This window comes from Ceratotherium simum, chromosome 10, assembly GCF_057802395.1.
Source record: "Ceratotherium simum simum isolate JZ-2026a chromosome 10, ASM5780239v1, whole genome shotgun sequence".
In the NCBI taxonomy this organism is placed as follows: Eukaryota; Metazoa; Chordata; class Mammalia; order Perissodactyla; family Rhinocerotidae; genus Ceratotherium; species Ceratotherium simum.
Window position 1 is genome coordinate 14,906,960 of NC_141909.1, and position 27,420 is coordinate 14,934,379.

Consider the following 27,420-nt stretch of genomic DNA (forward strand, 5'->3'; position numbering starts at 1 on the left):
TTATGCATATTCTCTGGTTACCAACTTTTCAGAAATTAAAGAAGATACAGGTTTAAACCATCACTGGAGAGACTGAGAGGCATGAGGGAGGGCTTCTTCCATGTGAGCGCAGATGGGTCCTGACTAGAAATAGGCCACTAAGGAAGGGGCACCACATTGTCCCTCCAAGCGCTTACAAGACTTGAGTAGGCAACAATCCGTTCTGGAAGATCTCAAGACACCATGTCCTCCCTGGAGGGAGGAAGAAGGATCCAATGACCTCCTGAGGGCTCAAATAACTCCTAGATTTACAGTGCACCATTACATTACCACCACATTTTGACAACACAGTGCAAAACATTTAACATTAAACCAGTCGCCACCTGGGACCTTTCTTGGCCTAGGCAAACTCAGTAGCCACACAGGCTTTACACCCAAGAAGATGTTCACACAGGTGTGTGCCGCCACATAGTTTATTCTATTTTATTTTAATACATAGTGTCCTTCAAATTTCCTTTTAAGTCTACCACAAATAACAGGTTTTAGCACATCAGGTGATATTTTGCTTCCTGAAGCATTTAAATTAATTTTCTATTACCAATGCAAATGTGTACTTTCCAATTTACCCACTGCACAATAAAACCTAATTTAAAGCAATTAATGTTCATTAATGGCCCCATCTGCATGTTTATCACTTTATCCTTAAATACTTGAGACACGGTATCCATATTTTATAGCTCACTTCCCATCAGCAAGAATTCTTATCCTCAAGGGTAAATGTAAGACTAATGTGCCAGGATCTCATATCTTTGTAAGAAAACTACATTGCCTTTTTTTGGAAAAAGCTAGATGAACAGGTTGAATGTGCACTATACCAAATGTACCTAACAGAAAAAAAGAGGGTTTGTAGGTTTGTCCTCGTATCCTCAGTTCCCTCTGTTGTCTTCCTTTTTCCCGTGAACTGGTGTGGCACAGCAGTGAGTTGCGCCGCCTGGGTTCTGCAGCCCTCTGACAGGATTTAGCCAGGAATGCGATGGAATGCAGTGGGCAGCAGCACTGTGAGGTTTTCCTACCTTCCCTGGGTTCAGTAGGGCAATGCCTTGCAAGGAATGGGCCTGCGGGCATTGAGTCTTACGACGTCACAAAGCATTCTGAGCATGCGCATTAGCATCATCCAGGCATTACTTTGCTATTTATTAATTGTATTAACTGTGCATTTGAGGACATTGCTTAATCTTTTTGAGCATCCGTTTTCTCATCCTGCCTGATTTGGTTTTTCTCAGGACTTAATACTATAACATACTAAAGGATAAAAGTATTGTGTTGTGATTAAGAGCGTGGTCTCTGCAGGTCCAGATATCCTGGGTTCAAATCCTGGCTTCACTTATCGCCAGCTATGAGTGAGTGTGTGTGAGACCCCTCTGTGCCTTAGTTTCTTCCCTGCAAAATGGGCATCATAACAGTATCTCAAAGGGTTCTTGAAAGAATTAAAATGAGTTTATATATAAATAGCTTAAAACAGAGCTTGGCAAAGAGTTAAAGACTTGGTGAACATTAGGAAACAAAAAAAAACAGTAGGTATTTTGGAAATAACAGCTATTTTTATTAAGGGCTTTTCCCTAGAGTCAGTCTGTGATGCTAAAATGTGGCTTCTGGCCTTAGAGAGAAGAATTCTGGCACAAGGGCACACGCAGGTGGCTGGTCTCACCACCCGCTCCCATCCTAGAGGAAGGCATAGTAAGTACCCCTTCTGGGACACTGTTATGGCTAAAGCCCTGAAAGCCAAATGCATATATAAATCTTGCAAAAAAAAAAGAGAGAGAAGAAAAAATGTCAATAATATGTTTACACCATTGTAACAAGAAAAGCAAATGACTTGGATGGGATAATTTTTATACTGTTGCTGAACCAAGATCAACCCATCTGATTTCTCTATTCCTAAGGAAAAAAAAAAGAAAAGTTAATAAATGTTTCCACAAGTGTGATTTCAGTGAAATTTACATTTATGAGTCATTATCATTTTGGTGGAAGGCAAAATGATATTCGGCTTGTCACTGGAGGGGCAGATGGAGATGGAGTTTAGGAAGTTGACACACTAGCTGACAGAAATGAGTAAAATTTACGTTCCCAACAACCTAATGGCAAGCAATTATCTCTGAACTAGGATAACAAATGTGTTTTTTTACCCTCAAAAAATGACATACCTTATAGAAGTTTCCAGAAGGCATATTTTCTGTAAAGAAGCAACTGCTTCTGTATTCAACATTTAGCACAAGAGTTTAATTGGATACTGACCCTTTCAGAAGATTTCGTTACAAGTTAAAGTTAGATATTAAGAGAATAGAAAAATCTACCTGAAGCTGTCTGCTACTTTCTGTTATCTATTTCTCTGTTTAAATATTGCCTTACAAATGTACTTTTACTTCATATTCAATACTATTAATAGATTTTGGCATTAGCGAAATAGAAATTACTCTTTGCACAATCCATAGTCATACTATTTTATGAGTATCATAAATAAAACAAAAACAAGTGGAAATTTGGTGTTTATCTTGGCTTAAAAGACTATCTTAGCATGAGAAAGCCCTTTTTGATTCCATGACTAAATGACATCCTACATAACAAAAAAATTGGCAAATACACCGGTGTAATTCATCCCGGATGAAATTACATAATTAAAATGTATTAATATAAACCTTTATGACAACTTAAATGTCTTATAGTGTGAATTTCAAATGTTTTGACTCATAAATTTCTTCTACATAAAAAAGTAACCAAACTAGATGCACTGTCCCATCTACAAACTGCATATCTTGAAACATGATGAAATACATATATGAATGACTTTCATTTACTTATTTTCATAAGGACATAAAATACAATTACTATTTGATAAAGAAGTAGAATTTTGAAAATTAAGTTACACAGAAAGACCAAAAATATACATTCACAACCTGTTAGAGATGGAAATGACCATAGTTATTATCTGATTCAAATCACTTAAGTTAGAAATAAGGAAGCCAAAGCTCAAAATGTTGCTGTAACATTCTAACTGTGGTATTAAATAACAGCATGGTAAAGAGAAAAAGAAAATATCTTCAGGCATTTGAAAATTAACCATAACTCTATTTTAATAGTATTAACATCTTAATCTAACAAAAATATTAGAAGAAAGGTATACCAGAAAAAAATTAGCAGGAATGTGATGTAGTTCAATCAATTGAAGGTGGTCCTGTCAGATCAAAGGAAAGAGCAGAAGAAAGGAACAGGAAGAAAAGAAATAAAACTGAGCACCTGCCACATGTCAAAATCACAGTAACATAACTTATTCAAAAAGACAGTTTAAAATCTGTCTTAATACTTGCTAGTTGGCGTCCTTGGATGAATCAGGGCCTTTGAATCTCTGATCCCACATTTCAAAGTGAAGGTAATAATACCTAGAGCTATTGTGAGGACTAAACGAGATAGAGTAAGTAAAGTATTAAATTATTCATGCAGCATCGTAAGACTATACTGTACTCTTGGATCTTCAGATGGTTCTATCACTTAATGCTCATGGCCACACCACGGCACAAAGTCAGTGGCAGAAATGGGATTCAAGTTAGCCCTGTCTAGTCCAAAACTCAAGCAATTCTCATATCTTTAGCCTCAAGACATTTGTACATATTGGTTCCTTTGCTAGCAATTCTTTCCCCACTCTCCTACAATAAATGTCCTAGTGCCTGTTAAACCCTCTTTATTCTTCACAATTCATTTTATTTTATTTTATTTTTTTGAGTGCCAACCATCTAGTTCTTTTTTTTTTTAATTTTTTGTTTATTGCAGTAAAATTGGTTTATAACATTGTATAAATTTCAGCTGTACATCATTATACTCCTATTTCTGCATAGATTATATCATGTTCACCACCCAAATACTAATTACAACCCATCACCACATACATGTACCGAATTATCCCTTTCACCCTCCTCCCTCCCCCCATCCCCTCTGGTAACCACCAATCCAATCTCTGTCTCTATGTGTTTGTTTATTGTTATTATCTACTACTTAATGAAGGAAATCATATGGTATTTGACCTTCTCCCTCTGACTTATTTCACTTTGCATAATACCATCAATGTCCATCCATGTTATCACAAATGGCTGGATTTCATCATTTCTTATGGCTGAGTAGTATTCCATTGTGTATATATACCACATCTTCTTTATCCATTCGTCCCTTGATGGGCACTTAGGTGGCTTTCAAGTCTTGGCTATTGTGAATAACGCTGCAATGAAAACAGGGGTGCGTGTATCTTTATGCATTGGTGTTTTCAAGTTCTTTGGATAAATACCCAGCAGTGGAATAGCTGGATCATATGGTAGTTCTATCGTTGATTTTTTGAGGAATCTCCATACTGTTTTCCATAGTGGCTGCACCAGTTTGCACTCCCACCAGCAGTGTATGAGAGTTCCCTTCTCTCCACATCCTCTCCAACATATGTTGTTTCCTGTCTTGTTAATTATAGCCATTCTGACGGGCGTGAGATGATATCTCATTGTAGTTTTGATTTGCATTTCCCTGATAGTTAATGATTTTGAACATCTTTTCACGTGTCTGTTGGCCATCTATATATCTTCTTTGGAGAAATGTCTGTTCAGGTCTTTTGCCCATTTTTTAATTGGGTTGGTAGTTTTTTTGTTGTTGAGATGCATGAGTTCTTTATATATTTTGGAGATTAAGCCCTTATCAGATGTATGGTTTGCAAATATCTTCTCCCAATTGCTAGGTTGTCTTTTCGTTTTGTTGATGGTTTCCTTTGCTGTGCAGAAGACTTTTAGTTTGATGTAGTCCCATTTATTTATTTTTTCTATTGTTTCTCTTGCCCGGTCAGACCTGGTGTTTGAAAAGATGTTGCTAAGACCGATGTCAAAGAGTGTACTGCCTATGTTTTCTTCTAGAAGCTTCATAGCTTCAAGTCTTACATTCAAGTCTTTAATCCATTTGGAGTTAATTTTTGTGTATGGTGTAAGGTAAGGGTCTACGTTCATTTTTTTGCATGTGGCTATCCAGTTTTCCCAACACCATTTGTTGAAGAGACTTTCTTTTCTCCATTGTATGTTCTTGGCTCCTTTGTCGAAGATTAGCTGTCCATAGATGTGTGGGTTTATTTCTGGGCTTTTGATTCTATTCCATTGATCTGTGTGTCTGTTTTTGTGCCAGTACCATGCTGTTTTGGTTACTATAGCTTTGTAGTATATTTTGAAATCAGGGAGTGTGATACCTCCAGCTTTGTTCTTTTTTCTCAGGATTCCTTTAGCTATTCGGGGTCTTTTGTTGTTCCATATAAATTTTAGGATTCTTTGTTCTATTTCTGTGAAGAATGTTGTTGAAACTTTGATAGGGATTGCATTGAATCTATAGATGGCTTTAGGAAGTATGGACATCTTAACTATGTTAATTCTTCCAATCCAAGAGCATGGAATATCTTTCCATTTCTTTGTGTCTTCTTCAATTTCTTTCAGCACTGTTTTATAGTTTTCTGTGTATAGCTCTTTCACCTCTTTGGTTAAGTTTATTCCTAGGTATTTTATTCTTTTTGTTGCAATTGTAAATGGGATGGTATTCTTAATTTCTCTTTCTGCTACTTCGTTGTTAGTGTATAGAAATGCAACTGATTTTTGTATGTTGATATTGTATCCTGCAACTTTACCATATTCGTTTATTACTTCTAAAAGTTTTCTGGTGGATTCTTTAGGGTTTTCTATACATAAAATCATGTCATCTGCAAATAGCGACTGTTTCACTTCTTCCTTTCCAATTTGGATCCCTTTTATTTCTTTCTCTTGCCTGATTGCTCTGGCTAGGACTTCCAGTACTATGTTAAATAGGAGTGATGACAGTGGGTATCCTTGTCTGGTTCCTGTTCTTAGAGGGATAGCTTTCAGCTTTTCACCATTGAGGATGATATTACCTGTGGGTTTGTCACATATGGTCTTTATTATGTTGAGGTACTTTCCTTCTATACCCACTTTATTCAGATTTTTTATCATAAATGGATGCTGCATCTTGTCAAATGCTTTCTCTGCAACTATTGAGATGATCATGTGATTTTTATTCTTCATTTTATTAATGTGGTGTATCACGTTGATTGATTTGCAAATGTTAAACTATCCCTGCATACCTGGAATAAATTGACTTGATCATGGTGTATAATCTTTTGAACGTATTGTTGTATGCGATTTGCTAGTATTTTGTTGAGGATTTTTGCATAGATGTTCATCAGTGATATTGGCCTGTAATTTTCTTTTTTTGTGTTCTCCTTGTCTGGTTTTGGTATCAGGGTAATGTCCGCTTCGTAGAATGAGTTAGGGAGCTCTGCCCCTCCTCAATTTTTTGGAAGAGTTTGAGAAGGATAGGTATTAAGTCTTCTTTGAATGTTTGGTAGAATTCACCAGGGAAGCTGTCTGGTCCTGGACTTTTATTTTTGGGGAGCTTTGTGATTACTGTCTCGATCTCCTTACTGGTGATTGGTCTATTCAAATTCTCTACTTCTTCTTGATCCAGTTTTGGAAAGTTGTATGATTCTAAGAATTTATCCATTTCTTCCAGATTGTTGAATTGGTTGGCATATAGCTTTTCACAGTATTCTCTTATAATCTTTTGTATTTCTGAGGTGTCTGTTGTAATTTCTCCTCTTTCATTTCTGATTTTACTTATTTGTGCCTTCTCTCGTTTTTTCTTGGTGAGTCTAGCTAAAGGTTTGTCAATTTTGTTGATCTTTTCAAAGAACCAGCTCTTGGTTTTATTAATTTTTCTATTTTTTTTTTTTTTTTTTTGGTCTCTATTGCATTTATTTCTGCTCTGATTTTTATTATTTCCCTTCTTCTACTGATTTTGGGCTTGGTTTGTTCTTCTTTTTCCAGTTCCTTTAGGTGCATTGTTAGATTGTCTATTTGAGATTTTTCTTGTTTGTTGAGATAGGCCTGTATCGCTATAAACTTCCCTCTTAGAACCGCTTTTGCTGTATCCCATAAATTCTGGCATGTCGTATTTTCATTTTTATTTATCTCCAGGTATTTTTTGATTTCTTCTTTGATTTCTTCATTGACCCAGTCGTTGTTCAGTAGCATTTTGTTTAATCTCCACGTATTTGTGGCTTTTCTGATTTTCTTCCTATAGTTGATTTCTAGTTTCATACCATTGTGGTCAGAAAAGATGCTTGGTATTATTACAATCTTCTTAAATTTATGGAGACTTGTTTTGTGGTCTAACATGTAATCAATCTTGGAGAATGTTCCATGTGCATTTGAAAAGAATGTGCATTCTTTGGTTTTTGGATGGAATGCTCTGTATATATCTACTAGGTCCATCTGTTCTAGTGTGTCCTTTAAGGCCAATGTTTCCTTATTGATCTTCTGTTTGGATGATCTATCCGTTGGTGTAAGTGGAGTGTTAAAGTCCCCTACTATTATTGTGTTATTGTCTATTTCTGTTTTTATATCTGTTAATAATTGCTTTATATATTTAGGTGCACCTACATTGGGTGCGTAGATATTTACAAGTGTTATACCCTCTTGTTGGATTTTTCCCTTGATCATTATGTAATGCCCTTCTTTGTCTCTTTTTACACTTTTTGTTTTAAAGTCTATTGTGTCTCATATGAGTACTGCTACCCCAGCTTTCTTTTCATTGCCATTTGCGTGGAGCATCTTTTTCCATCCCTTCACTTTCAGTTTGTGAGTGTCTTTAGGTCTGAAGTGTGTCTCTTGTTTGCAGCGTATAAATGGGTCTTGTTTTTTTTATCCAATCAGCCACCCTATGCCTTTTAATTGGAGCATTTAGTCCATTGACATTTAAAGTAGCTATTGATAAGTATGTACTTACTGCCATTTTTTAACTTTTTTTTTCTTGGTGTTTTAGTAGTCCTTCTCTGTTCCTTCCTTCTTCTATACAGAATTGATGGTCTCTTTAGTTTGACCTCTGTCTGAAAGCTGTACTCTTTAACTCCCTTCCTCCCTCCTTTTATGTTTTTGATATCATATCTAACCTCTTTTTTGTGCATTTGTATCCAGTACCCTCTTATCATGGAAATAGATAATATTTCCTATTTGTGGTCTTCCCTTTTCCCCTTAAATAAGTCTCTTTAACATTTCTTGTAGCACTGGTCTTGGCGACAAACTCCTTTAATTGTTGCTTGTCTGGGAAATTTTTTATCTCTCCTTCCATTTTGAATGATAACATTGCTGGGTAGAGTATTCTCGGTTGTAAGTTTTTTCCTTTTAGCACTTTAAATATATCATGCCACTCTCTTCTAGCCTGTAAGGTTTCTGCTGAGAAGTCAGCTGATAGCCTTATGGGGTTTCCTTTGTATGTAACTTGACTTTCTCTTGTGGTTTTTAGGATTCTCTCTTTATCTTTAATTCTGGACGTTTTGATTATGATGCGTCTTGGTGTGGGCCTCTTTGGGTTTATCTTGTTTGGGGCTCTCTGTGCTTCCTGTACCTGGATGTCTGTTTCCTTCCTTAGGTTAGGGAAGTTTTCATCTATTATTTCTTGAAATAGATTCTCTGCCCCTTTGTCTCACTCTTCTCCTTCTGCGACACCTATAACACGGATGTTAGTGCACTTGATGTTGTCCCAGAGGTCCCTTAGACTATCCTCCCCTTTTTAACTCTTTTCTCTTTTACCGGTACAGCTTGGGTAATTTCTTCTAGTCTTTCGTCCAGCTCACAGATCCGTTCTTCTGTATCCTCTACTCTACTTTTGAGTCCCTCTAGTGAATTTTTCATTTCCAGTATTGTATTCTTCATTTCTGATTGGTTCTTTTTTATATCTTCCATTTCTTTGTTGACATTCTCACTGAGTTCATCTATTCTTCTCTCCACATCAGTGAGCATCCTTAACACTCTGTTTGAACTCTCTTTTGGGTAGGTTGCTCATTTCTGTTTCACTTAGTTCCTTTTCTGGGGTTTTGTCCTGTTCCCTTACTTGGAATGTATTCCTGTGCCTCCTCATTTTGCCTCTTTCCCTGTGCTTGTGTCTACGTATTAGGTAGGTCAGCTACGTCTCCTGCTCTTGGATAGGTGACCTTATGTAAGTGATGGCTTAGGAGGCCTGCAGTGTGCTTCCCTCAGTTCTCAATGTTCCAGGGGTGACCCCTATGTGGGCTACCTGTGTCCTTCTGCTGTGGCCTGTTTGCTCTCCCTGTAGGCACCCAGGGAGGCCAAGTTATGCTCCTGGCCAGCTGTTGTAATGCTCAGCTGTTTGTAGTTGCTGTGGGCCCTTCAGTCTCTTTATCAGGTGTGGGGAGCCCCAGCACAGTTGGCTACAAGTTCTAATACCACATTTGTGTTGCAGTATTTCTTTTAAGTGAGTAGGCCCCCAGTGTGGCAGGTTGTTAGGCTCAGGGCCTTACAATTTCTATAAGCCTCCAGCCTTTAGGTCTCTTGTCAGCTCTCTGAGGATTGCAGCTGGGTGGGGCTGGCCTCAGGCATGGGAGCACTCAATTGTTTCAAGCTTTGGAAGGTGGGGAAAACCCCCTATGTGGGTCTTTGAGAAGCACAAGTCTTCTGCAGCTGACAAGCCCTGCCGCCCACAGGTCCACACACACAGTCAACACAGTCCTGCCCCATGTGAGCGCCCTGACCTCCCGAAGCAGACCAAGTCTCTCCACGGCAGGAGCCCCACACACTCCACCACTGCCCCACACTCTCCACCTGCTCCTTGTGCACGCCCTGCCCCACTGAAGTCGGCTCAGTTGCCAGGCTGCAGAGAATCCAGTCACCAATCTATGCAGGCCCACAAGTTGCCTGAGGGCTTGTTGTTGGGTGGGGCCAGTCTCTAGGGTGGGCTGCCTGTCCTGGCTGAGCTGGATTAAATCAGTGCTCTAGTGGGTGGGGCAGACCTGGGCTAGCAGGCCCCAGGGAGACTCCAATGGCTTCTGTGTCAGCACGCCCACACCCGGTCACAACAATGGCCGCCGCCAATGTCCCAGTCCCTGGAGAGGTCTCACCTCTCACAGAGATGCACTCAGGGCCTATCAGGTGAGTCTCTTTTCACCAAAGCACTGTGCACCTTTCTTTCTGGTGATTTTAGGTTGCTTTCTGAAACGGGTGAGTTTGCCGGTGGGCCCTTTAAGAGCCGGTTTTAGTTTCTTTGTGAGCCAGCTTTTCTGGGGGTACTCCCCAATGTTTTAGTAGCATGCAAAGTCAGATATTATACCGCTTGTCTCGATTGTGCTGGGTCCACAAAATGCCCCCAGCAGGGGCGCTCCCGGCTCAGGGCCCCTCTCCTCCAGGGAGGGCTGCGTGCATTTGGGCTGCTCCCGGCAGCCGTGGCCGGCTTGTGAAGGCGGCGTTTTTCCTCTCCAGAAGGGAGTTTCTGCCTCTTCCACCTCAGTTAGGATTGTCCCTTGTTGCAGGAGTTCCTCTTATCCAGTTTTCAGTTCTGTCTCAGGGGTAATTTTTCCACGAGTAGTTATAAATTGGCTGTGTCCACGGGAGGAGGTGAGTTCAGAGTCTGCCTATGCCGCCATCTTGACTTCTTTCCCACAATTCATTTTAAATATAACTTTTTCAGTGAACTGTCCCGGAGCTTCTATTATACGTTCTCTTACTATTCTGATCTTTTTCCTTTGTTGTACTTATTAATAATTAAAGTTAGTTAATTAGTTTTCTAATTATTTTTAACTACCATCTCTCTGCTAAATGGTAAGCTCCAGGAGAGCAAGGGCCATTTCTTTCTTGCTGACCATCGTGTCTCCAGTCCCTAGGGAGCTCTCTATCACAATGTAGGCATTCAATGAAAATTTGTTGGATACATCAATGAATGGGTGAATGGATAAATGAAGAATGAAGAGGAGCTTTGGATTGGCAAATATTTCTGTTTGGTTTTGTTTATTAATGACAGAATATTGAACATGAGAAAGAAGCAGTGGACAATTTTAAGATACAATAGAGCAATTATGAGAGATTGAGTAAGGTCCCTGAAAACATCAAAGGATTTAATCCAGGGCACAGGAGCAAGAATCGCCCAAGAAAAAGAGGAGGAACAATTCTGACACTGTGGTAGGAAAGGAGATGGAAAGATCATTTTGGATGCAGAAATGTTTTCAAAGGAGATCCCTTCATGGACATTCTATTCTCTGTAAAGTAGGAGGTGGCATTTACATGTGAGAGAGAGGTGAGAGGAGGAAGATAGGGTTTCGAAGAGCTTAGTGAAGAGAATGGGAGAAGGTATGAGCGAGAGACACAGAACTGCCAGGAAGCATCAAGCAAGCGTTCAGCCAAAGTTAGAGACTACGAATTTTTAATGTTACCAATTTACACTGGCTTGGGTAGTATTTTCTGCTGCACAGTTCAGCAACTAGGGTCTTGGAGACAGATGGTTAGACTCCATATAAAGCTGATAGTGATGATGATGATGTGATGACAAACGTTGACTCACTGTTATTCTGTCAAGCACTGTGCAAAGCTGTTTCTATGAATTACCTCATTTATTATACATACACACACACGCACACACAATGTTGTATATATCAATTTTTCCAGATGAGAAGATTGAGACTTCTTTTTTATACAACTTCAGTAAGGTATAATTTACATACCATAAAGTCCACCCATTGCATATGTAGAATTAAATGATTTTTTATAAATTTATAGAGTTGGCAGCCATCACCACAAGTCAGTTTTAGACAATTTTCATCACTTCAAAAAATTCCCTTGAGCCTGATTGTACTCAGTTCTGCTTCAACCCCCAAACCCAGGCAACCACCTATCCACTATCTGTCTCAATAAATTTGCCTTTTCTGGACATCTCATATAAATGAAATCAAATAATATAGTAAAATGAAATTATTTGAATTATTTCATTTTATGAAATCTAATAATATAGTCGAATTTGTTTTTTTGTGTGGCTTCTTTCACTTAGGATAATGTTTTTTGTAGTTAATTCATGCTCTAGTATGTATCAGTATTTTGTTCCTTTTTTCATTGCTGAATAGCATTTAATTATATGGGTACACCACATTTTGAAATTCATAAGCATTTGGATTGTTTCCAGTTTTGGACTATTATGAATAATGTTGCAGTGAACATTCATGTACAATTCTTTGTGTGGACATATATTTTTACTTCTCTTGTGTAGATTCCTAGAAGTAGAATTTGGAATTGCAAGGCTGTGAGGTAAGGTTATGTTTAACTTTTTAGGAACCTGCCAGAATCTTTTCCAAAGCAGATGCATCATTGTATATCCCCACCAGAAATGTATATGTCAAGTGTGTCTTCTGTATCTATTGAGATGGTCATGTGGTTTCTGTTGTTTATTTTATTTATATGGTTATTACATTGGTTGATTTTCAGATGTAAAAAACTTTGCATTCCTAAAATAAATCCCACATGCTCATGGTATATAATCCTTTTTATATGCTACGGAATTTGTTTTGCTAATATTTTGTGAAGTTTTTCTTTTTGTGATGTTTTTGTCTGGCTTTGGTATCAGGGTAATTCTGGCCTGAAAAAAAAAAATGAGGTGAGAAGTGTTTCCTTCTCATCTATATTCTGAGTTTGTAAAAATTGGTATTTCTTCTTTGAATATTTGATAGAATGCACTAATTAAGACATGAGGGGCTGGGCTTTTGTTTGTGGGAAGATTTTAAATTACTAATTAAATTTCTTTCCTTGTTCCAGTCTTTTCTTATTTTCTATTTCTTCTTGAGTCCATTTTGGTAATTTGTAAACACACAATTTTCTCCTCTTACCTTTATTATTTCCTTCCTTCTGCTTACTCTGGATTAAGTTTTCTCTTCTTTTTCTAGTTTTTTAAGGTGGAACCTTAGGTTATGGGGGTTGGAAACTTTCTCCTTTGTTGTTATAAGCATTTAGAGTTATAAATTTCCCTCTAAGCACTGCTTTAGTTGAATTCCATAATTTTCCTCTGTTTTGTTTTAGTTTTCATTCAACTCAAAATAACTTTTGATTCCCCTTTTGGTTTCTTGTTTGACTCAAGGGTTATTTAGAAGTATATTAGTACCAAAATATTTGGCACAGATGTCTTTCTGTTGTGGATCTCTAATTTAATTTTGTTGTGGTCAAAAAACATACTTTGAGTGATTTCAGTTTTTAAAAAATGTATTGAGAATTATTGCATGGCCCAGCATATAGTCTACCCTAGAGACTATTCCATTCCAAACACGTGTATTCTGCAGTCCTTGAGTGGAATGTGCTATTAAGTCAGTTAATAACATTGGTTGATAATGTTGTTCAGTCTTTTATACCCTTGCTAATTTTCTGTCGAGTTACTTGTTATATCAATTATTGGAGTGAGGTATTGAAATCTCCAACTATTATTTTTTAATTATCTATTTCTCCTTTCAGTTCTGTTATTTTTGCTTCAAGTATTTGGGGTCTCTGTTATGAGGTGTATATGCATTTATAATTGTTATATCTTTCTAATGTATTGACCTTTTAACATTATGAAATGCCTCTCTTTGTTTCTAATGATATTTATTACATTAAAGTTTATTCTGTTTGATATTAATATAACCACTCCAGATCCATTATGTTTACTGTTTCATGGTATATCTTTTTCCAATGTTTACTCTCAAGCAATTTGTGTCTTTGCATCTAAGTTGCGTCTCTTCTAGACAGCATATAGACATCACAAAACACCAAAGGAAACTTTATTTTTTTCTCCTTAATTAGCACCTTGATGATTTACATTACAATGCTAACAAAGACACCATCTACCCTAGCCAAGCAGTTGTAAGAGTAGGTAACGAGATACAGAAGTTTTAACACTGTATTCTTTGGAAAATTTGGATACTTTTCCTTTTAGGTAACTCTGCAATGTGGAATTAAATGTTTTAACTGTTCTGGGAGAACATAGATGAATGATTTTGAGTTTCTCAGTCACTTTATCTTCTTTCACTGTGGTGTTGATGACTTCAGATACCCTATTAATTCTAAGGATGCAAGGAAAATTTAAAAACATTTCACTATATCATAATATTCCTTCACTGAAATTGAAGAATGCACTTTTCTCTTTTTGCTTACAACATTGTCAGCTAGGTCACTGACTGATATACCAATAGAGCAGGTATTTTACTTTTTATCCTTAACAATTTCCTAACTCTATTGGACACTGCACTGAGAGTTATGAAAATTGCTTCTTTTCAGCCACTACACGTGGACATTTTGTCTTCTCCTTGCTTACCAACAAGATATACTCTTCTCCCAAAGTCTGTGCTTTAGAAACACTTGTAATAATATATTTCAATCTCTATGAATCCAATTGCATCTAATTCTAACCATCTAATATTCGGAAATGCACTGTTTCCATGTCACCTAGGTTATGATTTCCACTGGCTGATATGTAATAAGAAGGACACTGTGTTGATTAAAATGTCACAGGGCTGGGACTGTGGTCTGAATAAATCCATATGTCTCTGAACCTCAGGAAGGTAGGACTGAGAACTATCCAAGGAGCTGAGTGTGAGGAGCAAGATCTTGAAATGAGTAAAGGCAGACACATCTTTGTTGATCTCTACCTTGGGCAGGTTGAAGATGTCGAAGTCACCACGTCTCCTACAGACCATTCTAAAATCTCTAAGAGGACTATCCTTCTGCAATGTCATTGCTAAAATTGCTAGTGTCCAAGCAATGCATAATTATCTGACTCCAACTATGGTGAATTTATGGACTGTTTTATTCTCTTCATTTTCCTAGGCCTTTGAATTTACGTCTCGGACACCTTCATTGATTTTTGCAATCTAGGCTAGCAAGTCTACCAGCCATGCCTCATCAGGTGACGACAAGAAGCAAGAGGAAACTCCTCTTGAAACTTCGCAATCATTTATTTGATTAACCCAACAATTACAGATTTAGGATGGCTCCAATTCTGGAGATATGGCAAGTACTTAACATATAAAAGTTACTACAATTTAAAGTTACTGAAGACTGGGGGTCTCTTCTGAATTAGAGACTTGTCGCAGATAAGATGTTTCCTTATGAATAGGCTAAAATGATTTTATGTCTGTCAAACAAGGTAAAATGATGCTATGTTTTTCAAACTTTTATTATTTATCAATAACAAAAATGTTTTTATCACAATTTACAATTTCCAAAGCACTCCTATGTCCATTAATATGCTTTAATCTTATTATAATTCCAGAAGGTAGGCGTTATTGCGCTGAAATTACAGCTGAGACTTATTCTGTACAGTTAATAAGTGGCAGAATCTTGATTGGAATTCAGTTCTTCTGACGCTGTATTAATGCACTTCACACTATACAATAGAAGTTCTCTTCATTAAAAATTTAATTGTTTTGTTATTTCTTACAGCATTTGTGTGGAACAAGGGTGCATAATGATTCAGTAAATGTAAGAGAGAAAATAAACTTAATAATTGAGTTTGCAAGACATAAGGGATTAAGGAAAGTTTAGCACATCTGTAAATTAAACCCTGTCTATCCATTAAAGGGCATTATGTTGAATATTTATTGTCATGAAAACATAACCATAACATACTAAGTGGAAAAAAATTTATAAAAGAGTGTGTAAACAGATTAGACCGTCCAGAAATAGATGCACACATATACAGTCAATTAATTTATGACAAAGATGCCATTAAAATTCAGTAGGAAAAGAATTTATTTTCAATAAATAGCTCTGGAGCAACTGGATATCTGTATGAGAAAAAAATGAACCCTGCCCCATTATTGCACATCATATTTAAAAATTAACATGAAGTGGCCTATGAATCTAAATGTGAATAAAAAACAATAAAATTTCTAGGAGAAAACAGAACATCTTCGTACCTTAGGATAAGAAACAATTTCTTAATTAGTACACAAAAGCAATATACATCAAAGGAAAAATGATGTTCTAGTTTATTAAATTTAAGAACTAATTTATCAAAAGACTCCAGGAAGAGAAAGAAAAAGTAATCCAAGGAGAGAAGATATTTATAATACATATATCCAATAAAAAACTTATATATAGTATATCTCAAAAACTCCTACAAACTAATAAGAAAAAGACAAACATATTTTTAAGTTGGACAAGAGTATTAAACAAGCACTATGCAAAAGACAATATCCAAATGACAAATTAGAAAAAAATCAATATAATTAATCATCAGTGAAATGCAAATGAAAATTACCATGCAATACAACTACATTCCTTTTAGAATAGCTAAATCCAAAAGACAAATAATACCACTTGTTGGCAAGAATGTGGGGGTCACTGGAACATTCATATCTTGCTGAAGCAAGTCTAAACTGGTGCAACAACTTTGGAAAATTGTGTGTCAGTACTTTCCTAGGATCCAGCAATCATACTCCTAAGCATGTGCTCAAGAGAAACAAGTGCATATATCCATCAAAAGACATATACGAGAATGTTCACAGAAGTCTTACTCATAATAGTCAGAAACTGGAAACCACCCAATATTTATCAATAGAAGAATACATAAATAAATTGTGGTATGCAATAGAATAGTAGATAGTATTAAAAATTTAACATGTTAATGACACATGAAATAATGTGAATAAATCTCATAAGACATTATGTTGAGGAGCCAGACACAAAAAAAGTTCATGGTATTATTCCATTTGTATGAACATCAAGAATAGGCACAATTAATCAATGGTGATTGAAGTGAAAAATCATTACCTCTAGGGGAAAGGACTACAGTTGAACATCCTAGAATGCCAGGAATGTTCTTGCTCTTGTTGTGGGTAACAGTTATATGTAACTGCAAAATCAGGTGTTGCCTCAGTTTCAATGTGCTTCCTTACGGCCAATGCCTCTTAATTGTTTTATTAACAATAAAGTAGCTGGCCTGACCAGCTACAGCTATGGCGTGCTGCTTTTTCTTCACAATTGTCTGGACGGTAATTTTGAATACTGAATTTCCACTTGTTAAAACAAAGTTTTAGAACAGACACTCTTCCACGCGCGCCCCCCCCACACCTTCAAGTCTTTTTCCACATCTATTGCCAGATAAGATTCTTCAAGACTCCACTGAATACTTCTGGTGTTAGCATGACCAGAGCCAGGTAGCTTCTTTACAAAAGCTCTCTCTGCAGAAGTCACCGACAGCATCTTTAAATCACCAGCACTCACAGCAAAGCATTTTTCAAACTTCCAAAAATTTCTTTTGAAACAATGACAGGATGCACTTGGGGATACTTGCTCTAGTCAGCCTCTTATAAGTGAATGAGTTCTAGATAATGTCTTTTTCCTTCTGCTTTTTAAAATTATCCTTGCTATTTTTATAATTTTGCTTTACAATAAATAAAAATAAGGAAAGAATATGTCTCTTTTTGCTTGTACTGAATAAACATTAGAACTGACTGGGGTCTACCTTTCTTGCTTTGCTGTTTGAGCCATGTGCCAGCAAAAAAAAAGCCACAGAGACTCATGCACGTGCATTCTCTCTCCCTCCTCACCCTTCCTCCCCCACCCCCACCCCCGTTTCTCACACACATACACTCTCATACACACATAAAATTAAAGAAGTCAGAATAATCCATTTGGCCAGGACACATCTAGGTTTTGACAACACGCATCGAGTGGAGAGGCATCCCAAATATGGCTTTAGAGAAACCACGAGACTGTTTTATGTATAATGTACATGAAACGAGTTGGTCTGCTATGAAATTTAAGGTTTAGAACCCGCCTAACGCTTGGAGCTGAGGACATCAGCCCTAGTTTCTCAGTACAGCCAGTTTGTTGGAGAATCCAATCAGGATCCCTATGGCATGTTTTTTGTCCCTCATTCTCCTTCTCCCAGTCCATTCCAAAGGGCTCAGAGTGGAACATTGGCCAAAGGAAAGAGTTTTATTGTAGCCCAGTTGTTGAGCCCAGAGCCTTGGTCCCAAACACACCTCTACCATACCATCATATTTTGGTTTAATTTAGTTTCCTGGCCCTTATTCTAGTTCCAAAGTGAGCAGAAGTTTGAAATATGTTCAGAATTAGTTCCAACAATGTATTTCTACTCATTCTTTTGGAAGATGAGTTTCCCCAATAACTTCTGAACCTGAACTTTTGATTTGTGATGGGAATAAAATGAGGCTTCCCTTAATAAATGAAAGGGTATATGATTGTTATATTGCAAAGCATCCTAAGAAATCATGGATGAAAACCGTTATTGGAGAATAAATTACTAATTGCATTAGTGGTCTGCTCTGCTCAACTCAGCATATAACTTTATACCTGGCATCTAGGCCCATTACTGTAATTTATTTTTCTTGCATTTTAAAAAATATCACATGAGTTATTTTTAATAATGCTTTTTCAAAAGCAGATCAAAGACAATCTTCATAATTCTCCTAGGTTATGAACAAAGCCACAGAAATATTAGTCTAAATTGGAAGCTCTTGAAGGGATTATGTCTACTGCTATGTTTTATACATTATCTAATTTCCTCTTGGCAACCACAGATTCTGAATTATAATTGTGGTTATCATAATAACAATGAAAATGGTGACATCTATTACAACCATGAACTATGCTCAGCCCACTCCTTTGTTCTTGAGATGCAGGATCACCTTTCAGAAGATGTAGAGAGCCCTGAACAGCCTGACGCAAGGTTAACAGACAAACAAGGTTGGGAGACATTCCTCCTCTCTATCACAGTGTTGTCTGACTGTCTTTCCTTTCCCAGCCATCCCCGCCCAATTTTCAGGAACAGAATATGCATCTGGTTAGCACGGAAGGGACAACATCTGTGGGTGTTTGGCAGTTTCATTTTACTCTTTATCCACAATGCCTGGTTTTCCTCAGCACTAGCAGTCGTGATATTCATCAGTCTACAATCAGAATTTTCTTCCTGGAGACAGCTCATTACAGATATACTATAGGATCTTCGAACAATCTTGTAAATGAAAGAACTAGTTCTTTTGTACGGGCTTCCAAGAAGACTAACTATTTTGGGATAGATACAAATGAAAAAGCCTAAGCGAAAATCAGCAGTCCTCCCTTTGATAGCCTGTTCACAATTTTTGAGTAAGAATTCAAAATGATGATGATGTTTTCTATGGCACTCACCCTCCTGGAGATAAGTAATAATCTCGTGCATTCCAAACACTTTGGTATTCCCCGTTGAACTAGACTTTGAAGCACGTTTTCTAACATATTGGAAATGTCCCGTGATTTAGCCTCCTTAAGGAAAGTTGACGACCTACCCACTGTCAGGGGTTCACAGTTTCTCTAGTCCCTGTCACCATGAGTGTGTTAGGATGAGAAATTCAGATGAACTGAAAAGCATAAAGTAAGGAACTAAGATGCTCATTTAGCTCTCCCCTTATGGATATTGACAGAGAGAAAATAAAAACTTAACAATGTCCTAAGGGCTCAGGTGATCTTTTCCCTCCACTTATAAACACCTCTAAAATAACGAAAATTTCTGGTGAGCCAGTGAAGACAGTCAAGAAGTTCCTTCTCCAACATTTTGTGATGTAAACTCTTGAGGGGAAAAATTGGTACTACCCTTGTCAAATTAAATAATCACTTCAGACATGTTAACTCCAGGCTTCTTTCTAATAACAACGGCTTTAGGAACAGGCACATCTAGTATATGTAAAAGAGATAAAGATGGGATGTGTGTTCGTACACTGACGATTAAAAATGAAACATAGAGAGTCTGGGTCACTGTAGATTTCTTTTATTTCAATCAGGATATTTATTTTTTGCAAGTGGTGAATTTAAAAACAAAAATTTCAAAAGATTTTACACATTGCCTACTATTCAGCCTCTGTTTCTTTGGGAGGGAATGGAAGATAAGAATCAAGCACACACTGTGAACAGACAATTGAGTTTTCTAATTCTCTGGGTTCAAGACTGGGATGAGTAATAAAGTGAACTTCCCCTGGCTCTGCATTCACCTCAGAAAAGATTTTAGCAAACACAAGACCCCAAATAGTACTGACATTAAACATTTTTTTTAAAAAAGCATTTCTATTTTCTTGCAGAGCAAACAGTCGACCACCAGAGTTTAGTCATCAATTCATTGATGACTATTATGATGCAATTGGAATTTTGTGACACCGTATAAAGTTCTCCTCACTTCCTCTATCAGTGCTGCTTGTTTTTATGGCATTTCTAAATAGCAAACAAATATGAGGTCGAAGATGGCCCAGCAATGCCTTTTAAAATTTACAGTTTTAGAGTAATTATGAGTCCTATTTCTGACTGCAGCAATATTTTCAGAAGCTATACCCTCAAAAAGGTCCTCAGAGATTGAAGGCACAATTCACATCACAGATTACCAAGCACCTATTTGACTGAAGCCAATCTGCCTTTCAAAAAACATACAAAACAATTTGTTCTAATGCCCTGTACAGTCAAGAACAAATAGGTGAGATGCTCTCAAACTGTAAGCCTGTATATCAACAATTCAATATAAGGTGACAATGGTATTTTAGCCATCAGCACCTTTTCTTGGTGTACCAAGTGCATCAAAGAAGAGCATATCTTAAAGATCAAGAATGAGAAAGCAAAAGATGAACAGAAGGGGGAAGGAAGGGAGAGAAGGACAGGAGGGAAGGGAAGAAGAGAAAAGAAAGGAAAAAGAAGAGAAGTGAAGAGAATGGAAGGAAAGGAAACAAAAAGTGTGTTTGTGCATCTCTTCCTAGGCCTCAACCATAGTTGGAGATTTACTGATTTGATGACTGGCAGGGAGTGAATTTTCTATGTTTGAATGAGAAAGAATGGATTTACACTCAGTGAAATCTGTTTTTCTCACAGAAGATTCATTTAGCATGCCCCAGCACTACGTTTCTCAATGCTCCACAAGGCCTAATCTCTTCCTGGAGAGATGGTTGCTCCTTGAGATGAAAAGAGTTAGGAACCAGTAAGAGGGTTGGCCTGACAGGCACAGTGTCAGAACATCTGTGACAAAGGGACAAGGGCAAGAATTGGAAAAGTGCCATTGTTTCTCATCCCCATCAGGAGGCATACAGAACACTCTCACAGCTCACAGAATGTTCCCCGTGCCAAGAGGCATCCAAGGGGCCTGTGCCAACATGTCACTGCTTTCACACACGGTCCACGTCCTGCACTAGACAGCCATGACACCATGATGCTTTGGCCTGTACTTTCTGTTAGTTAACTAGAGAGCTTTCTCAATACATTTAGCCCAAGGGAAGGAAACGGTATTAAGCTTCTACTTTGTACTAGGAACTGCATACCAAATTATATATATATCTATATACACAAATGCATATGTGGGTATATATGTTATATATATACCGGTTATATACATACACAGATGTGTTTATATATATGTATATAGAGAGAGACTGTACTATAGGACTGTATTATATAAAATAGTAGACATTTAATATTATATATATGTATTATATATATACATGTACACATATATATTATACGTATACACACACACACCAGGTACATAGTAGAAATTTAATACAGTATATTTGATACATTCACAGATGTGTGTATATATGTGTATGTTTATATATAGACTGTATTATATGACTGCATTATATATAATAGAATTTCATACAGTATATATATATATATAAATATATATATACACATACATATATATGAGACTATAACAGGCATTAAGCTTCTACATATCTGATATGTGTCATGACAGTAATATATGGAGCCAAATATGGATGCATTCATTCATTCAACAGGCATTTACTGAAGACCTTCCTATGAACAAAGAATTGGACCACATACTATGGGAATAGAAAGCCAAGGAGAAGATGGTTTCTGTGGTCCAAATGAACTTAAAGCCACATGAGGGAAAAGGCATGTAAATAACTCATTGAATACAAAACAGTATGAAGCAAGTACCCTGATATAGATAAAACCAGATGCTAACAATGACTGAAGGAAGGAGGGATTATTATGACATGGTCCAAGGGCGGAAGCAGACAGGGAAATATTTCCTGGAGATGCTTTTGGGCTCGTTTTAACAGCTGAAGAAGTAAGAGTTCTGCAAGCCAAAGAGAAATGTGAGCCAGAGCATGAGATGAGGAGGGTATAGGATGCTGAGGAATGGCAAGTAGATTCACTGACCCGGAGAGGAGGGTGCAGCAAGGGAGCCAAGGCAAGGATAGCAAGAGGGACAGGTTGTCTATCGTGTGGATACCATGTTGAGTCTAGATCAGAAAATGGGGCAATAACTGATATGATCAGGGATGATCATGTAAAAGACAAGGCATTTTAACTAAGTATTGAAAGATAAATATGATTTCTATAGTCAGAACTGTGATGAAAAGAACATTCCAGAAAAAGAGGATGGCATTAGGAAAGGGGTAGAGACAAGAATGTAATGTGGACTTAGAAAATGGTGAATGGTACAGCTAGGATAAGAAACTTTTGCTCATTCCTGGCACATACTAGGAGCTCAACAAATACGTGTTGAATGAATAAATAAGTGACTGATTATAGGGAAGTAAGGGAGAAAAAAGTTTCAAAACATGGGTTGGAGTCAAACCTTGAATGCTAGACTAATAAGTCAGGGCTTAATCCAGTAGGCAATGGGGACGCCCAAAAGGATTTTAAAAGGAAGGAGTGACAGGATCAACACTGTGATCTGGAAGATGAATCTGGTATTGAGATAAAGGATGGATTAGAGAAAGGATATTAGAAAGAACAGGCTATTCCTGAATCACTTCTAAAGTTAACAGGGATTTAGGTAATAGTAGGAATTTACTGGATAGAATGAACAGAAGAAACATCAGAAAGGCAGAATTATCTACCGTTATTACATAGCTTTACCAGACTTATCCATTCAGACATAGCAGGTTGTTGCAGGACAGTAAATATATACCACAAGACCTCCAGGCCTATTTTGGCCTGGGTTTTCACCCTTTGCATCCCCTCCTGCATCATTCTTGTATTTAAGTCTTCTGACCTTTTAGCTCTATCGGCTGTTTCCAGGCAAGTTTTCACATGCCTCTTGGACTTAAAGTGAATTCTACTTCCCAATTTGATATTCAGCACTCATCCTTGTACTCTTTCTGTTCCTTGTTGTTTCAGGTAAACATAACCCTCATCCCAGTCTCAGCCACTGGACCAAAACCCCAAAAGTAACCCACTTGTTAAGAACCTACCCTATTCCTCAAGCCCTTCGGAGCTCGAGGACTCACCAAGGAAGGACTTAAAAGAGGAAGGACTTCAGTATAGATTGGATGTGGGAAGGAAATAAAAGTCAAAGATGAACTGCCTTTCAAGGTAGATCATTCATTTATAGATATTTATAGAGTTTCCACTACATGTCAGCCATAGCTCTTCATGCTTGATATAAACCAGGGAACAAAACAGCCAACATTCCTGCTCTCATGTGGCTTAACTTTTGGTGGAGGAGAGAAATAATAAACAATAAACACGATAAATGTATAAATGATGTAGTATGTTTGAAGATGTTAGGTGCTATGGAAAAAGTAGAACAGGGTATCAGGGAATAATCACTGAGGGGAGAAGTGGGGAGGATGCCATATTGAATAAAGATGTCAGAGTAGGCGTTCTTGAGGAGGGGCGATATGAGCAAAGACTTGAATGTGATGGAGGGAACTAGTCAAGTGAGTATCTGAGGGAAGAAAATCCAGGCAGAAAGAATAACAGGAGCATGTCTAGCAAGTTCAATGAACAGCAGGAAGGCCAGTATAGCTACTTCAGAGTAAGTAAGAAGAGTATGATAGGAAATGAAATGACAGTAAATCCGGAGCAAATCTTGTAGGCTTTTACAGGCCATAGTAAGGACTTTGGCTTTCACTCTGAGTGAACTAGGAGCCAGTAGATCATTTGAGCCAAGGAGTAACATGATCTGATTTACACTTTCAGGGATCACTCTGTGCATTCAGGAAAAATTATAAAGGAGCAAAGATAGAAACAGGGAGATGCATGAAGAGGCTTCGGCAGTAATCCAAGTGAGACATGACAGTGGCAATGGAGGATACAACAATGGAGGTGGTGAGAAGTGAGCAGAATTGGGATATATTTTCATGGTAGAACCAACAGGATTTCCTCCTGAGAAATTGGATAGGAAGTGATTAGATTGGATAGGAAGAGTCAAAGGGATTTGTTTGGGGTTTTTTTGCCTGAACAACTAGAAAGATGGAATCGCTATAAACTGAGAGAGAGAGGACTGGGGTTGGAGCAGACTTGTGCAGACGATTAAGAGTGCAGTTCAGCATGTGTTGAGCTTGAGATATCCATTAGAAATCCAAGTGGAGATGTTAAATAGGCAATTAAATATAGGGATCTACAGAGAAGTCTGAGGTGGAGATGTAAATTGGGAAGTGCTCAGGATATAAACTGTATGTAAATCATGAGACAAGAAGAATTCCCAAAGAGGTAAGTGTAGATGTAGTAGAGAAAAGGACCAAGGACTGGGTCTAGAGACACTCAACATTAAGAGATTGAGTAGAATAATGGTGCTGTCCCTAAGGGAATAAGAGAAAATCTGAGTGTGGTGAGAGATGGCTGGTTCGATAAATGTGTTCTATTTTATACACGTTGTGTTTGAAGTGACACTACGAAAATCAGGTGACAGCTAATGGTGTGCTGGTAAATATTTTAACAACCAGTTCCAGGTGGGGGGAGTGTAATTTGTAGTACTTACCAATTTCTCTGGTTTAAATACTCCCATCATGGCCAATTTTGAGCTACCAACTTGAAGTCAGTGAATTTAGTGACAGCTAGAAATCTAGGACTAAAGACCAAAACAAAAATTTATTAAATATATTTTGAGAAATCATCTCTAGGAAGGGGAGAATTAAAGTCATTGGAAAGGATAAAATTTTCAGAAGATATATCATGATAAATAGGAGAAAACTAAAGGTAAGATGTGTAAGAGGCTCAGATTTCCAAGTGAAGAAAGCAAAATAAGAAGGTAAAGTAAGAAGCTAAACTCCAGAAAGGTTTTTCAAGCTAGGATTATTTTGCTACTGCCGGAAAGTGTCTCTTCTTTCTTTTTTTTCTAACTTTTTCCCTGGTAGATGAAAGTATATCAGACTCAGATAAGAATTTTTCCTTTTAGCCTCTCAGAGAATGGACACAAGTTACCCATCGTATCTATATAATGATTTCAGTTTGAACTTGTTTAAGAATAACTTTACTACTTTCAGCTTTGCTTAAAATAAAATGTCATCAGAATATCTACATACTCCAACATACACACCACTTCAATTTTCCAAATGGTCACTGTAGTTTCCTAGACGTGTTACAAAATTTTTTTTAAGTCAGTTAACATTTGGTACAAGGCATTGCATTTAACAGCCAAAAGGCCTGTTACACTGATTAATACTAAGAAAAGCCATTAGGAAAAGGCAGTGTCTAGACAACTTGCTTTGCGCAACTTCATTGATAAAGAACAGAATCAAAAGAGTATGGATAATTCTTAATTATTTAGATACAAATCATGCTATGGATAACCAGAGGAAGAAGAATCTGGCCACCTACTTGTGAAAAATTGGCCATGAAAACCCTATGAATAGCAGTGGAAACCTGTCTGATATAGGGCCAGAAGGTGAGAGGATGGCACAAAAAGAGTGGGAAGGCTTGCACTTTGCTATACACGGGGTCACTAGGAATCAGAATCAACTCCATGGCACTAACAACAAATGGATAACCAGACATATGTTATAACAATCAGACATATGATACAACTTTTTAAAAGCCCTATTTAGCTTTGAGGTATAGCATACGTGTGCTAATCACATTTCTAGAATTTTTCAGGACAATCTCATTGTCCTCATAAATGTATTTGTAATTGTCACACCACGCATTCTAATTTTTTTCTTTGGAAAACATGAACACTGTTAGCAGATCTGCTTCGGGCTAAATTAAATTTAGATTCCACCCCCAGTGTCTGCCGGATGGTGGAGAGCAGCCTACCTAAGGCTAAGAATTCGTTGTAGAAAAAGAACTAAAAACTAACCCACGTGCTCATCAGGTCTGCAGGCCTAGGGAAGCTCAGCTAGTTCAAGCTTGCTATAATACGAAATGTTTTCTCAAATTATAGTTGAACGTTCGCCTTAGTTCTTAGTAGCAACTTCGAATCAAAAGAGCTGTACGTTCTCAGGACATTGAAATTATGACTTGAAAAGAAAAGAAAAAAAAAAAACTCTAGTTATTGCATTTTTCCTGGACTGAAAATCAAGTTGAAGACAGTGAATCTCTTCCAAAAGCCAAGCGCGGCCTCTGGCTTGGGGTCCTTGTGCAATCTCCCTCAGGGCCCACACACGACATGAGGACAATACAGAGACGTGCATGTTCACATAATGGATCCACTTTCATCCATATAAAGGGATGAGGAAGTCTCAAATTATTAACAGTCCAGTGCTTTTACAGCTCCCACCTACCATGCACTTATCGCTGTCAGATTTCTCCTAATTGAATTACTGAGAGCAAACCAAATGACCTTAGTTGTCCAAGCACTATTTATCATGTTTTATTTTAAATGAATTACATTATTAAAAGAAAATATTCTCTGAATCCATTTTCCATCTTATAGTAATTACATCCATGGTGTCCTAATGTTTCTGTGACTTTTAAAGAAACAATTACTAACTTTCAATGTAGACAGTGACCTTGTTTGGATGACTCTGTCCCCTCGGGTGACCTTGAGGCAAAAATTATAGAAGCATCAATTGGCAAAGTTCGCCAGCATTCAGCAAAGTATGAAAAGGGTAAGAGCTCTTCATTTCCCAGCACTGGCATTCATCATGGAAAGACACATAAAAAGAAAGGGCAAATTCCAATGACATGCATCCAATAAATTGGAGACTCTTGTCACAGTAAACGCCAATTCAGCAGTTTATAATCATGATGCATAACAAGGCTACGTTACTTATTTTTCAATTCTCGAAACTGGGGCCTTTATTACTGGTCCTTCTGTTTCTTCCTTTATATCATTGAAAATTCTAAATTTTGTCTGCTATGAGATAATCTTTCTGAGTCTGTTGAATTTCATCTTGGCTATTAGCAACAAATTCTCTTTGTAATGGCATCCAATTAAGAATAATAGATTTTGAAGAAATCTGAAAGGTCACTTAGTTCCAAGTAGACCATTGTGCAAACTGAACTAGAGAGAAAAGAAACTACCAAATTGTTTATAAACTATTTGCAAGTATAACAAACCTGGAGCTTCTCCTAGCAATTTGCATGACATTTCCTCCCCTTTAAGCTGGGAAATGGGGTCCAAATACTCTTGCCTGAACTGGAGTTAATTTCAAAACCAACAATCAAAATGAATCATCATTCCTAGATATATTTATTTATGAACTAAAAGAGTTCATAGTTCAATACAGATTGCATCAGTGAATGGAGTGTCCACACTAAGTGATGTCCTCTATCAAGCGTGATTGATTTTTTTTCAGATAGTATGAATCCTATAACCAAAGTGCATATAATAAGGTCAAACACACTTATGGAGATTTCTGCACATGTTCAGGCACTCTCACCTCAATAT

The 27,420-nt window shown here is 37.4% G+C and overlaps 1 protein-coding gene and 1 pseudogene across 1 annotated transcript in view; both read right to left on the reverse strand.

Annotated features, from left to right (window-relative positions):
• Positions 1 to 27,420, reverse strand: part of LOC147916061 (heparan-sulfate 6-O-sulfotransferase 3-like) — a 529,293-nt gene that overhangs the window by 11,863 nt on the left and 490,010 nt on the right. The window lies entirely within an intron of this gene.
• Positions 13,492 to 17,063, reverse strand: LOC106800688 (ubiquitin-conjugating enzyme E2 variant 3 pseudogene; annotated as a pseudogene).